The 14,202-nt window shown below is 38.2% G+C and overlaps 1 pseudogene; it reads right to left on the bottom strand.

The window, feature by feature from the left end:
* The window catches only part of LOC145396224 (KRAB domain-containing protein 2-like), a 1,008-nt pseudogene extending 333 nt beyond the window's left edge, over positions 1 to 675 (bottom strand).
* Between the last annotated feature and the right edge of the window lie 13,527 nt (positions 676 to 14,202).

Raw genomic sequence — 14,202 nt, 5'->3', positions numbered from 1 at the left:
TCTGGCTGGCTCTGCATATCGATCAAGTCGACCTACAAACAGACAGAATCGGACCCATTTTAGGGAAACTTTCAGGTCCTTTAGGGCAATTCGTAATTAACTTCAAACTCTTTTACATTGGTATGATGTGCGGAAATACAACATTATTCTTTCCTAACAAATACGGCCTTAACCAGTGCTTGTTTACTAACCTCAGCTCGTGAGTTCATGCTGTTTGAGACAATTGGCTTGACAATCACAGACTTGCGTACAGTGTTTTTTTTCCAGCTGACACTCCTCACACAACTGTAAATACAACTGTATTTGGGATCTTGAAATATTGGCATGTTTTTCACTTGTTTCCTTAAACACAACAGTTCTACCTCCATGCCCACTTGCACGATGAACAGCATCGATCACATCGAACACATCTTCAGTGCATACGAATCTAAGCTGAGTTCCCATTTTCTGCAGTTTCTGAACGGTGATACTTTCAACTGTGACCTCAAGAATTTCATATTTTCATAACAACCGATAGTCCTACTGCATCTTTTTCATGTTAGGATGTTTAAGTTCATTCAAACGAATCAGAATTTGTTCGTACTCATTTCTTGACAACAAACTCGAAGTATTTAATGCTTTGTTTTCCTCAGCCGTTACTAGCTTTGTATAAAAAAGACTTCTTTTATATTCCATTGTACATAATTTTCAGAGTATAATAGAATACACACAAAGTAATAGGGTGTAGCACCCTAGTTTGCAGAGAAAACTTGTCCTCGGAGAGCATCTTCATCTTGTGCCTGACTGATAACGGCTGGTTATCCCATTACTATATCCGACGCACACACAAACACACACACACACTCGTTTACTCGCCTTCTTTTTCAACTGGCTTCTTGCTGTTTGGACATTTGCAAACTGATAGCAACGATAATACTGGTGATTTTGTAAAACAGGCCAAGTGCTTTGGTCCCTCCCCTTGCAAAATGCCCAGTTATTTTGGTCATTTGCAAATTGACCACGGATTTGGTCTTTTTGCATAATAGAGGCCGGGACATTTTGCAAAATGACCAATTTCGCAAAATGACCGTAACATATATATATATATATATATATATATATATATATATATATATATATATATATATATATATATATATATATATATATATATATATATATATATATATATATATATATATATATATATATATATATATATATATATATATATATATATATATCCTTTGTGGTAAAGTGTGCTTTTGCATATACTGAAGAACGAGGGTTCGCTCGCCACCAGGGTAATAAACTCTGGGAGCGTTCTTGTGGCCACGTATATACTGCATTGGCTGCCATAAGGGGTGCTGTGGTTGAACCAGTGTCGCATGCTATAAAGTACGCTTGTACCCAGCCAGCTTGCGCTGGCCTATTACACTTGATTCACAGACTACACACCCATCCAATGCCACTCCAGCACTACAATTCCACTTACAAGCACTTCTCACCCTAAATACAAACTCTACCAAACAGCTTAAGCCACTTTGTAGAGACACATCGGCTGTATCGTCCCCGCTTCGGTCGGGATAGGCCAGCCCTGCAGTGGACACTCAAAAGGCTGATAAGAATATATATATATATATATATATATAGCCTTTGTGGTACAGCGGTAACGTGTGCATTTTTGTACACTAAAGAATGAGGGTTCGTGCCCCACCAGGGTTATAAACTTTGGGAACGTTCTTCTGGTCACGTACTGCATTGACGGACATCAGGGGTGCTGTGGTTGAACAAATGTCGCATACTATAAAGTATGCTTGCATCCAGTCGGCTTCCATGGGCCGATTACACTTGGTTCACAGACTACACACACATCCAAAGCCATTCCAACACTACAATACACTTACAAGCACTTCTCACTCTACATACAATCTCCACCAGACAGCCTAAGCCACTTGGTAGAGATACATTGGCTGTATCGTCCTCATATATATATATATATATATATATATATATATATATATATATATATATATATATATATATATATATATATATATACATATACACAGAGACTGACTAATTGACCGATTGATACAGAACTTGCTATAGATATATAAACTCGATTTGGAAGCAAGCTATATAATCCGTGTATGTCTTTGCAATGTAATTTCTGTTGATATCTCCGTGCTTTCTTGGGTTCGTTTAGTTCCTTAAACACATATCTAACACTAGCAACCGTGGCCTCATAAACAAACTGTTAAACTCATGATCGCCTAATTCACCAAAGAATTCAATATTATTTTCTCTTTTTCCTTGAGGATTCAGTATTTATACGTTAATTGTTTCTGTAACTTTCTTGTTTCTCTTTAACAGTTGCAGGTCAATCCCTTCCGAGCTGCAGGCCGCAAGAGTGCGCTTCTACATACAGCTTGTTTTAACGATTTTTAACTATTATTAACAGTTGTCTGAGAAGGTTAAACTGTAACTCATGAAGCGTCACGCAAGTATAGCTTCAGTACAGATGAAGTTTATCACGGTTCTTCTAACACTCCTATCACAAATTCGTCTCTCCGTGGGTGCATCTGTATACAGTACACGTTGTGAAAAATATATTTGTTTGTTCGTCTCCCCGTGGGCGCATCTGTATGCAGTACATATTATGCAAAATATGTATGTAAGCTTATGTTGTTCTTTCAGTGTACTGATAATGTACTGTACGTCATTACACACACACACATAATAAATTTGCATTCATGAACACCTGTCTTCATATGTCATACTAATTAAGTATATACAACACATAATGTAGTACCTCATGGTTTATTATACAGGCGTGACAAACAAGAGAGCAAGGGCCTTCAGTAGTTGCTGGCTCACCGGCTCCAGAACACTAATTTCGTTTCTGGGTAGTGTTTTGAAAGATAGACCGATAAACACTTGAGACGAGGCCACAGATTGTGACCTCAGGGGGGAAGTCGCCACTAGATGACCTAAGCCGACACATACACGCATGGCTTGAGCATTTAGAAACGAAAAGAAGCGACAGCTAAAAATAATATTTATCTTTTCTTTGGGATGATTTGACTTCAATACTAAGAGTTTCTTAACCGATGAGAAGAAATAGAATCAGTGTAGGAGCATACTACATATTTGAACGATAAAATAATAGACTGGTCAACAAGGAACAAGTTAGTATTTTCTTAAAAAGAAAAAAAAGAAAAAAAGATAAGCAGTATAACGAGAGATAGTCTACATTTGTTAATGACAAAATTATCAGCAACTTTAGACTTTTGGAAGCATCCTATCCTGTGTCCCGAATTAAATTGTTCAGTATAGTATAACGCTTTTAAAAATCATGTAGGATACCATACGATATCAGATCAAGAGTGCCCGCAAAAGATGTCTTCATAATTCCACTGCAACCATTCATTCCACAGTCCAAATCTCCTCAGCTTCTATTTCTGGTTTCGTTCATTCCACTTATATTTTTTTTCCCCACAGAGTTTATTCTCTTCACGTAACGAATAGTTTCAGGCCGTCTTAGCGTCTCAAAGGTGCTGTTCCTGCGGCTGATGTGTGTGTGTGTGTTCTTACCTTACCTAATTGTATCTTTACAGGAATGAGTCAAGCTCGTACTGTCCCGTGTCTTAAACCATATTTATCGTACATATCCTTAAAATTGTGAATTGTTTTGGCACACACTATTTCATTCGGTAGTGCATTCCACTGATCAATTGCTCTATTTGGGAAACTAAATTTCCTTACCTCTTTATCACCTCTCTTCTTATGCAGTTTTTTGCAGTGTCCTCTTGTTGATGCTTCCCCATAGGTTAAGTAATCATTTATGTCTATTTTCTCCTTCCCTGATATGCATTTATATAGCATAATCACGTCATCTCTTTTCCTTCTCTCCTGTAGTGTTGGTAGATTCAGTTTATTTAGTCTCTCTTCGTAGCTTACATTCTTTAAGCTTAGTACCCATCTTGTAGCGGCCCTTTGAACTTTTTCAATCTTGTCTATGTGTTTTTTGAGATGATGACTCCAGACTACTGATGCATACTCCAGGGTTGGTCTGATGAATGATGTTATTATCCTTCTTAGCATGTCTTCATTTATGTATGTGAATGCTATTCTCATATTTGCAAGCAGTGTATACATGTTCCGTATCTTTTCACTGTTGTGGTCAGCCGGAGATAGTCTGTTATTGATAATCACACCAAGGTCCTTCTCTCTTTCTGATGTGTGTAGGGTTTAATTTCCTAACGTATAACCCCAATCAGGTCTTATTTAACTTTTACCAAACTTGATTACATGACACTTGTCCACAATGAATTCCATTTGCCATGTATCACTCCATTCATGAAGTTTATTTAATTCTTCTTGTAAGTCTTTACAAGAGTCTGTGTTAGAAATTCTCCTTTGTATTTTTGCATCATCTGCAAACATATTTAGATAGCTTTCATTTCCAGTGTTACTGTGTGTATCATTTATATACACTAAAAACATGATTGGTGCCAGCACCGAGCCCTGTGGTTCTCCACTAGTCACTTCTTTCCGTGATGAGTAGTTTCCCCTTCGTACTGTTCTCATTTCTCTACTTATGAGAAAATCTTGCACCCAACAATACAGTGTGCCTCGAATTCCTCCTTGATGGTACAGTTTCGATAAGAGTCATTGGTATGGTACTGTGTCAAATGTTTTCTTGAAATCTAAATAGATACTGTCAGCCCATCCTTCTCTTTCCTGTAATGTGTCTGTTACTCTGTCATAGTAGCTCAACAGATTAGTAACACATGATTTTCCTTTTCTGAAACCAAACTGTCTTTCTGTTATCATATTGTGTTCTTCTAGATGATTTACCTAAGCTTTTCTTATAAGCTTTTCTAACACCTTGCTTACAACACTGGTTAGTGATACTGGTCGGTAGTTGAGTGGATTTTGTCTGTTCCCTTTCATGAATAAGGGAACAATGTTTGCTTTCTTCCAAATATCAGGTAGTTTACCTTGACTCAAGGATTTTTTGAAAATTAAAAATAATGGTTTACTCAACTCCTTTGCACATTCACGTAGTACCCAACATGAAATTTCATCAGGACCATTTGCATTTCCTTTGTCTAATTTACTTAGCTCCTCCGGTATTACTTTTTCTGATGTTTGTATATCTGGTAGTATATGTGGGCATGCATGTTCCACATAATCTCAAAAATTTTCTTTCCTCCATAAAAACTGATTGGAATTTCTTATTTAGTGCCTCACAAATATCCTTCTCTTGTGTACAGGTGATTCCCTCGTCCGTAATGGATTGTATTTTATCTTTTACTTTGGTTTTGCTTCTGATGTAGCTGTAAAATAGCTTTGGTTGATCACTACTTTTATTTATGATATCCTCCTCAAACTGTTTTTGGGCTTCCCTCCTTATTCTTGTATAATCGTTTCTTGCCTGTTTGTAATTATTATATGCCCTTTCACTATTGTGTCTTCTGTATCTATTCCACAACAAATCTTTTTTTTTTTTTTTTTTTGACATTCTGTATTGAACTATTTCTTTATTTTCTTTTCTGCTTCTTTGTGCTGTGGGATGTACTTCTGGACTCCTATTTCATAAAGTTCACAGAAATTTTTATATATAGCATTTAAATCTTGTCCTCTAAGCTCCTCTCCCCAATCAATTTCTAAGAATTACTTCTTTAGGTCATGATAGTTTCCCTTTTTATAGTTTAGGCTCTTTTTGTAACTTTCATTGCTGTTAACTGTGTCATATGCTATCCTGAAGTTGCAGTTTAGTACTGCATGGTCGCTTTTGCCGAATGGAGGGTGGTATATTAAATTGTCAATATCGTTTTCTTGCCTAGTAAATATGAGATCTAGCATTGAGGGTACATCGAGTCCTCTTTTTCTGGTGCTTTCCCTTACATGTTGCGTTAGGGAAAACTCTTGCACGAGATCCAGAAGCTTTTGGTCCCAACAGCTTTCTTGGCTAGTTATATCTAGTGTATTCCAATTTATATTTGTATTAAATTCTCCAGTTAGTATAATTCTTTCCGATTTCTCTTCCATTTTATGTAGTAATGCTCTTAAACTCTGAATTGTATTCTCTCCCAGGTCCTCATATTCGTCTCTTTCCCATGTGTTTGATCTGGGTGGCATGTACAAATTGGCTACAGTTACTTTCCTTTCAGATGTATTGATCTCTACTGCAATCATTTCTACTTGTGAGGGTTTATCTACAGTAGTTCTATTTCTTTGACTTTTAGATTATTCTTAGTTAATATTATAATTCCTCCTCCTTTTTTTAAGTTCCTGTCTCTTCTCCATATATTATATTCCTCTAAGTTTAGGATGTCATTTGACATCCTTGGTGTTATGTTTGTTTCAGTTAGGCATTTTATATGTGGTTCACTTTCTCTGACATAATCATTCATTTCTAATAATTTAGATACCATTCCATCCACATTTGAGTACATGAACTTAATCATCATGTTTATATACTTGTCATGACATGGTTCTACTACCTTACTCGTTTTTATTCCCTCCTATTTATGTACCACTTTCGTACCTGCAATCCCATTACTTTGTAAAAAAAATGTATTCTTCTCCTCCTCTGATCTTCCCTCATTTTTTGTTTTTGCTTCCTTCCTCTTCTCTTTCAGTAATTCCAGTTCTTCTTGTGTCAGGCATCTTTTTATCCATACATTTTTGAACTCCTCTTTTTCCATAAGATTCTTTGCATTTTTTAGTATCTCCTCCACTGTGTTTACACTCTGGAAGGTTACCTTTAGGGGTCTTGACTTGCTTCTCTCGTATTTCCCTAACCTTTTGTGTTCTTCTATGTCTTTACTACAGATTTCCTCTGATACTTCTTTCAATATGCTCATTACATTTGCCATCTCCTTTTTGTCTCTTGAGATCTTGTTTTTTACTTCTTCCTCTTCTATACCAGTGATTACTATAGATTTGTTAATATCTGCTGAATCTCTGACTAACTGAGGATTGTTTTGGATTATTCTTTTCAATTCCTTTTTAATGCTTTTTCTTCCACCCTTGTTTTAAGTCATTCTTTACTTTCACCATTCCAGCATAAGTGGTTTCCACATCATTTTTGTAGCTTTGCACAGCTTCATTCACCTGTGTTATCTTCTCCTCAATATCACTGCTCTGGTCTATCAGACTGCTTACTTGCCTGATTGTCTCTGTATCATTATTGAACTCTTCCATAATACTCTTGTGGTTGACTACTGTACTTGGCATTTCACTAATTTTTCTCCTAAGGGAACCCACTTCTACTGTCAGCTCATCTATGGTTGTGTCTTTCTTGTTGACTTCCTTTCCTAATTTTTATATTTCTTCCTTTTGCAAGTGTCTGTTTCTTAATTTCATCAATCTCATTTTGAAAAGCCATCTCTAGTCTGTGTACTCGCTCCACCAGTTTATTGTGAGTCTTCATTTCAACCAGTTCTTGGTAGAAATCATCGTCTGGCTTTCTACCTTTATCTCTTTCCTTTTCCAAATTTGCTTTACTGAAGTATGTGGTCATTTTGTTGTACTAAAAGCATATATAGTACTTACATTCCCGGGGGCAGTTGTAGGCTAAACAAACGATCAGCTGATTGTGCTCATTCTTGTGCTACTTTGTTTTCTTTTCTGTTTGAACAAGTCTTGCTTAAAACTTTTTTTTTTTTATATTAGAACACCATTTAGTCTAACCTGGTACAGAGCTTGACTCATAAAAAGATACTAATTTAGGTAATGCCACTGGTCAAGTTGGCCGTGTATGGAGTGGTGGCGGCGTGCGTCTGGTCTTCTCGGTGCCTCGTGTGTGTGTGTGTGTGTGTGTACTTGCAAGGATACCTGGCAATGCCTGAGTAATATCTTATGATTGTGCATACCGACATTGCCTGGGGCCCTGGATGGTCACTTCCCATGTGGGGGAAGACCTCCGGGGCCCTATTTTGCCCACACAACCTATGTTCCTCCTAAGGCTCATTTCCCCAAGAATATATTTCTGATGGACCTTTTCCTACAATGGACCTATTTACTCACTGTCCATCCACTCTGTTCACCCACCCACTCACCCATCCATGCTGCCCACCCAGTCACCCATCCATGCTGCCCCACCACATTTACCCGAATCTATCCACCCACTCGACCCACCTGCTGCTCCACATACGCTCATCAACACAACCCTGCCCAATCACCCACCCACACACACACTGCCGACCCCACAAATCTGTCCACCCATCCAACCTTCTTGCAGCTAATAGTGATATAGTAGTAAACTTGATTATTTCCAATTAGTTCTAATCTTGGCCATCAGGGACAGCAATTGGGCAACTGTAATGCACATATTTAAATACGTCCAAAAAATTTACACTTGTTAGAGCTATTCAGAGAGTTCTATATGCATACTCCTCGATTTCCATAAAGGACAAATAAATATTCTTATTTATAATACTTTTTGCCATTCTGTCTCCAAGAAAATAAATGCATCCTTGTATAATATATGTTTTAAGCACCTGCAGATAAAAAAAAATAAAAACAGCATATAACTTAATCACAACTATTTTTATTATTATTATTTTAAATGCACATCAGTGACTGAACCCAAATGTCGGTTGCAAGTCAGCAGTGAAACACAAGTACCCTAGCTAGATTTCTTTTTTTTTTTTTTTTTTTTTTTTTTCTACTGTACCCGACCAACCAGCTCATGAACCCGCAGCTTTGTGCAAGCCAGTGCACAAGTAGGTCGTATTGCATAGGTAAATTATTCCTGAATTTTGTTTTCATGGTAAGTAATGCAGAGAATCAACCTCTGCACAGGTAGTCTGAAGCAAAAGGTTAAAAAAAAAAAAAATGCCAGATCATATAGTTCTGAATGTGAATCCATTATAGAACAAAAGAAAATGGAATGAGGTTGTCTGCAAGAAATTCTCGGTTGTTGATTCATGGATAAGATCAGTGAACTCCTCTCGAGCGTTATTTGGTACTTAGCTTGACATAAGGATTTCTTACAAATTCTACATATTTCAGACTTAAATCCGGAAATAACGTCGTATTTTATCTCCTGTCTGAGGCAGATGATCCATGACCTTGCAGAAAACCTCAGGAAGCTGTCCATTGCCAAGAACTTCATTCAGAGATGGAAGTATCACCAAATTTACTGAACTCTCTCTTCTTGTAGAAGCTGAACTTAAGCAAAAGTGCATGTAGGATATGCGTAATGGTGCCAGCAATCTGTTGAGGTCATTTATTAGTTCTGAGTAAGACTTTTCCCTTCATTCATTTGCAACGTAAATTAGGCACAATAATATTTGTACTTACTTTAATATTAAGTCGCTATGAATCTGATGGGTGTGGGATTGGATCTGAACTGTCCAACAACTTAACCCAACTGCCTGCGAACACTGACGTCACTGTTCTTCTGCTATGACGTCACCCTACGCCTTCTCCTCAACCTGAGGCGTTCCGATGATGTATGGATATGTTGCCACGTTTTGTCACAGTGACACCCAACAATGTATCCATACATTTTGCAATTGCGAGGTCCGTCATTTGAAAATTTTTCAAGATTCACGGGTGATTTTTGGTAGGCGTATGTGGGAGACCTTCCTCTACCCAGTGTAGGCGGGGATAATGCCTGGCCCCACCTGACCCCCCTCCCCCCCCGCACGCCATTTTCTCGGCAACTCACCTGTTAGCAGTGACCTGGCCAGTAAAGCCATGTCACACCACGGTCTCTCCAATGACGAAATTCAAAGCGAAAACGATTCCCGAGGTGGAGGACAAAGGAAGAAACAAGCCAGAGGAAGAAACAAGCAGAAGTGATGAGGCGGTAACGTCGTAAAGGAAGGTGCCATATGCTGATGTGTTTGGTGAGTGAACAATGCATATATTGCCTATGTTATTGTCTGAACTCTTGTACTACATATAAAATTGTACCAAATAAATAAATATCTAACCAGTTATGAATTGTATGGAATAGTTACCCCTCCCATAGAAAGCGTTTTCTCTTGAACCTGGCCTGAGAGAATACGGTAACAAGGTAAAGGTACTGTTACCTGTACGGTATTTCTAAACTCAAATGAGCTCTTTCTCTCTGAATTTTCGATGTTTTCTCTGAAAAAGCAGAGATTTTAGCCAAGAAAAAAAAACTTTTCGAAAATCTGATGGGATTGGAAGGGGGGGGGTCATTGGTGAAAAATTTGCTGGGATGTGGCGGGTTAATCTCCCAAAATCCCCGAAAAACGGAATTATAAAAAGCTGGTGAGTACACGAGGACATTCGTTTGCAATAACTTCCTCTCATATTAAATTCATATTGCCAAATTAACTAGGGAAAAGATTAGTAAACACATTTTTCCCTCCTTCAGCCTCGCAGAGAGCGTCTCGCTCATTATATTTCAGTGACTCTAAGATGGGCAGAAGTTTCCCTCTTGCACTCATCTTCCCCATGGATTCGTAGGTTATTTTACCCTTCTGAAGAGGGCACAGGTGCTGGGAAAGAATTGCCTGGGGATGAGACTGCCATGACCGCAACAGAGACCCTAGGAGATGTTACGGTGATCATCATATCCTATTGTTACCTCGTCACACCTACCTCTGAGCCCTACCTCATACATCCCACTCACCAGTGTCCTGAGTATTCTTAGTACTTTCTAGTAGTGGTAGTCCTAAGTATGCAAGATAATGTGTGAACTTGTTTATAATGTTAAGACCTAGACTTTAATAAGATACAATAGGGGTAGTCAGCAGTTCTGTTACCCTATTCTCAATGCATGTAATAACGGGAGTTAAGGGGACATACTGTGCTCTTTTATCTGGTACACTGGTGGGAATCATCACGAACACAAATGCTTCCTTACCCCAATTGCATATGAAGTCACTGTGGGTTACCAAGTGTGAATATCTTTCTTGTAGTTTCAAGTCGTGCTGATTGAAGATGTCCAATATATTTATATGATAAGCAAGACAAAGCTCAAAGTGTTCCATATTCAACATCTCCAATGACTAGGAATTTTGTCATGCATCGATAAACATTTATATTTTGTCCTGAAGAATGAAGAAACGGACCAAGAATTTTCCAGCAGGCAACCACCTGACAGGTATGCAAAAAAAAAAAAAAAGAAAAAAAAAAAGATAAAAGAGAAGAAAAAAGGATTTTTTTTTTCTAATCCATGTAATGACAGATTCTGGAACACTCTCGGTGTTCCGTGGAGAGGTTTTTACACAGTCAGCAATCATTGCACCTGTACAGACTGTGAGTAGCCATGAAGAATGCGATTTCGAAGACATAGTCTCTAGGTGAATGAAGCTATGATCACCTACTACACTAAGTGCTTGAACTTTAACTTTAGTAAGGAAATTTGACATCGACCTAAGCATGGCTGAAGCTCTGTCAGTAGTTACTGCAATAACATCATGCCAACATAAACCAGTTTTCGAAGAACAAGGACATAGTATCCATCGCATCCGGGGCCTTGCCTGAAGTTTCAAGATTTTGTTAACAAATTCTTCCTTGATGCTACCACGGAACAGGTAGCGACAGTAAACCAACTACTGAAAGCTCAGTGAAATATCAGTGGAATTCATCCACTGGTAGGGTGAAAAGGGGGAATGTTTTTATCTCCTGAATAATTTTTATCTTTCACATTAGCCGAGATATCACTAACTCCTCGCTTGTGTGCATTAATCGAATCAGGTACCCCATTTCGTTGCTGTGTTGCTTGCGCTCCAAGAACCAATCAAACCACTTCTTTTGCATAATGTAGGATCAGCTCATCGGCAACTGTGCGAGGCTTTTTCTGCCGTGCAGTAACTTAAGCAAATCTTTATGATGCTTACTGAAAGCTCCCTTTCTTCTAGTGAGCGTTTCCACTTGCATCAAGTTTTTGCTTCTTCAGATCTTCATATTTCCTTTGGAAGAAATCCTTTCCCCATTTAGTAAACTCTGGGTGGCCATTAGGTAGGTTACATTAATTTTGAAGGCCTCAAGGAATCCTTTCCGAAAACATACAACACACTGTGAAATATAAAAACAGTTTATCTGAACAGAGGAAAGCCCTCACTGAAGGTAATCTTCCAGATGAATTCTACTCATACTTGACATTGTAGGTTACCTGTCGATGAAAACGAGTCACAGAAAATTAACCTTCCAGGTACATATTTTGAAATTTTGCATGGAGCACAATACTATAGCAAAATTGTATCATATTTAGGCAAAAAAAAAAAAAAAAAAAATCACATAAGAGAACTTTGTCCTCTAAATGACAAACAATAAAAAACTGTCTCATTAGCAGATTAGCTGCTTACATCAAACGCACTCTTTCTTCAGATTATTTGCATAAATCATTATGAGCAAAGTACTGTAAAAGAAGAGAGGAAATTAGAATGGGGTAAAGTTCACCTCTTGAATTAGATGTCAAATAACCGACGAAATAAACCTGTTTTATCAAAGCCTTTTATTCCAAATTCATTTGCAAGTACCTCTTTTCATCATAGAAAATTATATAAAATAATGAGCACCACTGAAGCGAAATACTACAAGTACATCAGTAACATTATGCACATGTTATTCGGTTACAGTGTAAATAACGCAGCAACCCTCCTCTGTGTGTGTGTGTGTGTGTGTGTGTGTGTGTGTGTGTGCGCCCGAGGCACTGTCCTGAGCTTTTACTGGCTCAAGCCTCTCCCCTCTCAACAAAGACCGACTTTGTGTTTTTCTGGATGTACCCACCCGTCCACCTCGCTCTGTGACGGGTTAGGATACATCGATAAAGCCTCTCCCCTCTCAACAAAGACCGACTCTGTGTTTTTCTGTATGTACCCACCCGTCTACCTCGCTCTGTGACGGGATAGGATACATCGATAAAACAGTGATATGGGTAAATTTTAATGATATTTTTTATATCATTAAAATAAAAAAGGAAAAAATAAGGGGGGGGGGGATTCCCGTGGACCCCTTGGAAATCGACCATGAGCGCCTGGCTGATAACCATTGATATACTTTCTTACAGTTTATTAAAGAGTCTCGAGATTAGACTAGTCAGGTATATACCGTAACTGCGGAGAGATGAATATAGTACTTCTCGATCATAATTGTATTGATAAATGAATTAATTCTTTTTTAGTCCAGGTTTCCATAGTGTTGTAGTACAGATTTCCTTATACTGTACCTCCCGTGCAATAATGTCCATGTATATTTCTCTGAATGGATGGTGTTTCTTCCCATTTTTTTATGACCAGTTTTGGTGGGAGGGAGGACTGGTGGGTAAGAGAGACCCCTCGTCCATGCTGTCCTTGTCTAATTGTTGAGATGATTCATAGCCTTAGATAGGTTACTGTAGGTCATATGGGCTACTGCAGTTATCCCCTTTGTTTATGTTCATATTTCCTCTAACTTTTTTTTGCTACACTCCTCCTACAGTGCTACCATACACCAGCAAGAACCCTCGCAGCATCTTATCCACTCGAACCCAGTACTCCATAACCAAAATGTTGCTTCTCATCTCAACTGTCTTCATCATCCTCAACTTGCCAAGGTGAGAAAGAGAGAGAGAGAGAGAGAGAGAGAGAATCTACACATTATTTGTTAATGATTGGTTAACTTCTACGTTAAGGCGTTCTGACTCATTTCTACCTTCAGCAAAGAGTCGTATGTAAACAGCCTTCAACAACCACATCAGTCATCAATGTTCCAGTATCCACAAAATATTTCCTAACATTCACAATCTTCCCCTTCTACCTACAGTTAAATTCCTATATCTACACAGCTTTCCATAATCATGTCAGTCTTCTCCCAAGCTTCCAGTAGCACATCAGAAGTATAGAATCCACAAGAGTTTTCCATAACGTTCCCAATCCTCCCACTCGCCATCCATTAATCTCTACTCATATTCTTCCAACACCAAAGATTCTGCATTGTTACAATGTTTCATAACCTCATCAGCCTCCTCACCAGCTTACTCCATCTAAGTACCAATATTGGAAATGCATTCAAGAAAATTTTCCTAATTTTCCTTCCTTACCTCCAGCAACATTCACGTACCTTCAGTTTTCCATAACTATTCCGTCTTCGCACAAGCTTTCTCAGCTTTCATTGAGAAAGCCAATATACGTCAAGTATTTCAAAACAGTTCCAATCCTATTTTTATATCTCTAGAATAAGTCTTATATATGCACATACCAGTCCACCGCTTCCCCTAAGTCTTCGAAACATTGATGTTCG

The sequence above is a fragment of the Coenobita brevimanus genome, chromosome 35 (genome assembly GCF_032717465.1).
Source record: "Coenobita brevimanus isolate Jiangsu-jjx chromosome 35, ASM3271746v2, whole genome shotgun sequence".
Lineage (NCBI taxonomy): Eukaryota > Metazoa > Arthropoda > Malacostraca > Decapoda > Coenobitidae > Coenobita > Coenobita brevimanus.
Note: the sequence above shows the minus strand (reverse complement) of the source record. Positions and strands in the feature narration are given on the sequence as shown.